The sequence below is a fragment of the Astatotilapia calliptera genome, chromosome 4 (assembly GCF_964374335.1).
Source record: "Astatotilapia calliptera chromosome 4, fAstCal68.1, whole genome shotgun sequence".
Classification (NCBI taxonomy): domain Eukaryota; kingdom Metazoa; phylum Chordata; class Actinopteri; order Cichliformes; family Cichlidae; genus Astatotilapia; species Astatotilapia calliptera.
The window spans coordinates 26,645,109-26,650,113 of record NC_137425.1 but is presented as its reverse complement, the minus strand read 5'-3'; the positions used below and the strand labels follow the sequence as shown (position 1 = coordinate 26,650,113).

The 5,005-nt window shown below is 41.1% G+C and overlaps 1 long non-coding RNA gene across 1 annotated transcript; it reads right to left on the bottom strand.

Moving 5' to 3' along the window:
* Positions 1-607: 607 nt before the first annotated feature.
* Positions 608-4,164, bottom strand: LOC145428342 (uncharacterized). Its single transcript, XR_013908634.1, has 2 exons — positions 4,053-4,164; positions 608-1,417 (listed from the first exon to the last, which is right to left on the bottom strand). It is a non-coding gene; the product is annotated as an uncharacterized LOC145428342 (long non-coding RNA).
* Between the last annotated feature and the right edge of the window lie 841 nt (positions 4,165-5,005).

The window sequence follows — 5,005 nt, the reverse complement described above, 5'->3', positions numbered from 1 at the left end:
CCCTTCTCCGCACGGTGGAACGCAATAAGCGCCTGGCGGATCGCCACCGGACCCCTGCTCCCACCTACGCACCTGGACAAAGGGTTTGGCTGTCTACCAGATTCATCCCACTCAGGTCTGAATCCAAGAAACTGTCTCCCACTTTCATCGGTCCCTTTGAAGTCGACTCTGTGATTAACCCTGTCTCTGTCCGCCTTAAACTGCCCCGGAATATGAAGATCCATAACACCTTCCATGTGTCGCAAGTGAAGCTGTGTCTCTCTAGTCCTCTGTGCCCTCCTTCCGGACCCCCTCCACCCGACCGGGTCATTGATGGCCACCCGGCTTTCACCATTTCATTTTAAGTGGGGGAACTTGCACAATCGGTGGCTGACTAAATACTTTTTTGCCCCACTGTACATGCTTATTGGAAAAATGTATACCCTAAGTGGGTGAGGAACTATATACGGTTACTTCACTGACCTTGACTTTCACAATAAAAAACCCAAAAAGTCACAGAAGTAAAAGAAAACACTGTAATATGCTCCAATAAGACTCTGAGGGCTAAACAGAGGACTTATTACTAAATGATGAGAGATTTCAGTGTTGTAATAACATCTCTCACAAATTGATTATCTGCACTTTATTGTTGAGGTTAAGGAGCAGCAAAAGAGCAGATACTGGATGCAAATACTTTACATGCATTCAAACAAAGAAACGTGCATTCAGAGTCACATGCACAGGGAGAAGACAGTGCTTTTTGGAATAGAAATATCCTTTATTGTGAAATTCAGCTGTTCCAGCAGCAAAGTGACAGGCAGATGGAGCATTATTCATTTAACAAGCATGGTTAATGGCACTGAATATGTACAAAGATGATATATTCTTGTCTTTTTAAAATGATTTTTTCGACTCACTCCTGATTTGTTATTTACAGTGCAAATTGTTGCGTGTACAGCCTAAGATTAAAACACAAATAGACACAAACAAATAATACGTCGTCACATTTATCTTTACATTTATGTAACTTCATGTAAGAAAATCAACTTTGTGTAATCTGAATCCATTCAAAAGCGTCTTTGTTGCAGTTTATTGGCTACTGTGATGGTATTGACTTTGGGTAATCATAAATGCTCAGTCGTTCCCAAGTCCCGTTTTTGGTGTCCAGCCAGTTGCTGGGAGAATAGATCCCTATCTCTCCTTCCTCCACTTTCTCATTTTCCTCAGAAGGACAAAACTCTTCCTCCTCTGAGCTGCTTTTCCCGGCGCTGTCTCCCTTGTCGCGAAACTTCTCTTCATTAATATTCTTGTAGCAGAAACTGCAGATCCTCAGCTTTTTAGTGGGGTGGATGTGATCGATAACGGCACGTTGCTTGTGTTGCCTCCCTAAGATGATGACCAGAGGGGCAACTGGTTTCCTGTTCAACAATGTGTGGTGCTGTGATAAAGAATAGAAAAAGGGACACACGTTGAGCTGATGTCAGTTTCACAACAGGAAGGTTTATTCTTCACAACAGCTTAGAACAGCTTCAGATATCACCATACTAACTGCAAAGAAATGGCCTTATGCTTCAGTCCGGTTTACCATACATGGCCACAGTTCCCTGAGCTAGAGACTGTATAAATCTCTCAATACAACTTTGACAAAACATAAACAAAATGTTGCTTAAATCCATTGATAATATCAGATCCACAATGTATCACAATAAACACATTTGTTTTACAAAGATAAACAAAACACAATAGTGTACTCTGTACTTCATTTTTAACTACATTTACAAACATCATAAAATTAACTCATTTTTAAACATTTTAATTCTTGTTCAGCACTAAATTATTTATGTGAAATGTATTTCCACTGTACTGACAATGTAACTTGTTTTTTAAAATATAGCTATTTTACTCTTTACAAGAAAATAATGTCTTTGACATAAAACAAACATATTCACTAGGGGTGCAACGATATTCGTATCGATATTGAACCGTTCGATACAGTGCTTTCGGTTCGGTACGCATATGTATCGAACAATACAACATTTGTAATTTATTTTATCAACTTTCCTTCTGACGATGCTGTCTGTGTTGAGCGCTCAGTGAATCTGCGTTCGACTACTCCGCCTAGGCTGCACTGTCGAGCGCAGATCCACTGAGCGCTCAACACAGACAGCATCATCAGAAGGAAGAGCGCAGGGCAAGCTAGCGAGACAGAAGTTAAGCTCTCCTTGCAACATGGACCTCCCCCACCCTCATTTAGATCTGGCGTTTGGAATTATTTTGGTTTTCATGTGACGTATGACCCTGAAGGTAAGCGAGTCATGGACTAAAGTAAAACAGTATGTTGGATGTGCCATGCAATGCTCAATTACATGGGTGGGAACTAGTGTGTTAGCGCAGTTAGCTCGTTAACGTGTTGGCCGTCTAGCCCCATGCACGGGGCGATCGGCGGTAGCTCGTTAACGGAGATTTGCCGTGTTGTGGCGTTAAGGTCATTTCAACGAGATTAACCTGAAAGCACTAGTGGGAACACAACGAATATGACTGCACATTTACGCCGACATCATCCTAGTGCAAAGACAAGTGGAAGCAGACAAAAACAAGCAAGCATGCTACTAACTTTAGCCGAGTCATTTAGACAGCTGTTTAATATGCTGCTGAGAATATAGCCCAGAAGAAGCGGATAGTATAGCTTTTATTTTGGAAAGAGACATTTCTCTGTAATAAACTCTCTTTTCCAAAGATGAGTGATTCCTCAATCAGATACAGGGCTCGCAATATCGCTAGCCCGACGTCCCGGGGCTAGCGATTTTTTCAGTCGGGCTACCAAAATCTATCTCTTCCCTGCCCGTCGGGCTATTGTAGGAAGGAAAAATATATGTCAATGCTTTTGCATTCTTTCAGAAATGTAGCTGGGTAATTATGTCATTGGCATCGGTGAGCCACTGTCAATATGTGACATATTGAAGTCGCGTTTGAATTTGCGCTTGTTTTTTTGCTTTCACTTTGCAATCGTGCGAACTGTGTATAGAGAGCGACAGCACTGATCCGTGAGTGATGATAATTTGTGCACCAATTCCTCTGACATCGTCTTATTAATCGTTAGCTTACTATGCAAACATGACAAGTGAAATCTCCCGCAGTAAGCTTAAACATGTGAGAGGTTGATCGCGCAGAGAATCGCTGAGCTTATGTGAGTGCGTGTGTAAAAGCGGCAGGATATATATTTTAGTTCTGCTGAGCCAAATAAGACAGGTCAGGGTGAAGAAGTGACAGCCAAAGAAAAGCTCACCACAAAACGGAGAAGTTATGACAAATCAGACTATAAGGCAAAAAGAAAGTGCAGCTTTATGGTTTCATGGACAAAATAATTTCTGTGGCTGCAATATGACGAGCTATATAACCGGGGCTGCACATAAGTGGTCCGCAGGTGCGCATTCGCTGTCAAAATAAAAAACACGCACAAGGGTTAGGGTTAAATTTAAAAACTGTACTTTTGAGTTAAAATATATATTTATAATTTTAATAAATGACAAATTAAAAAGGCATGAACATTTTTTTGTATCGAAAAAATATTGAACCGTGACACCAAAGTATCGAACCGAACCGAACCGTGAATTTTGTCTATCGTTGCACCCCTAATATTCACTGTTCTTATACAACCTACAACTATATAGAGTGCAATGCTCCTTTAACAGCGTTCACTACTACTATGCAGTCAGCATTGATCAAACAGTTTCCTTATAACACTTTATAAATGTCTTTGTATTAAACCACAACATCAACCAGAAGAATAAAACATAGTATAAAACCCATTTATCAGAGTGCATAATACATTAATAGTTCACAGTCCAGAAGTCTCTCACAGGTCAAATTAGCTCCCCCCCACACACACTCAGTATTCCACATTAGCCAAGTCCGCTAGCATTAGCATCATTTAGCCTGCAGCCTTAACCCACAATTCAGACACAACTCAGAACGAATCCATTTCTTTAGCGAGTTGCGCTCATTACCCACATAAACAACATCGTCCGTTTGTAAGGTCTGCAGTATACATTCATTTAAATGCATTTACTAACCTGTGATAAAGAATAGAAAAAGGGACACAGGTTGAGTTGATGTCAGTTTCACAACAGGAAGGTTTATTCTTCCTCTGTGCCCCAAAACGCTACTCGATACCACTGCGCGTAATGCGCCCTCTAGCGGCTGGATGTAGGATAGCATTTTAAATGACAGGTACAAAAATACAATCACAACAAAAACCTTTGGGGGGGGGGGGCTGTTTTCCCCAGTTTATTTCTGATACCAGATTTTACTAGAGAGCTATTCTCAACTCTCTACATTAGGAAAGCGCAGGCCAATAAAGAGTCTGTTTTGGTAGTGTTTTTTGACATAGAAAAGGCATATGATATGTTGTGGAGGGATGGGCTTTTAATCAAGTTGCATAAGTTGGGTATTGGTGGCAGGACATTCAATTGGGTCCAAGACTTTTTATCTGGTAGGAAGATCCAAGTGCAAATTGGGTCTACAATTTCTAGTCAGTGCATGGTTGAGAATGGAACGCCACAGGGCAGTGCGATTAGTCCCCTGCTTTTTGTTATAATGATCAATGATGTTTTTTCTGATGTTCCTGAGGGAATTGGGAGGTCTTTGTTCGCTGATGATGGTGTGTTATGGAAAAAAGGAAGAAATATTGAGCACCTAGTGGGCAAGGTTCAGGAGGCTGTGAATATGGTGGTTGAGTGGGGATTTGACTGGGGATTCAGGTTTTCGGTGGAAAAAACAAAAGTGATGTTCTTTACCAAAAGAAAAGTGAGTGAGACTTTGACATTGACACTGTATGACAAGGTAATTGGGAAAGTGAGCTCTTTTAAGTACTTAGGTGTTGTGTTTGATTCGAGACTGACATGGTGGGAGCATATTGATCGGATTGAAACCAAATGCAACAAAGTTATTAATGTTATGAGGTGTGTAGCTGGGAGGGGTTGGGGAGCGAGCTCTTCTGCTTTGAAAAGACTTTACCAGGCATTAA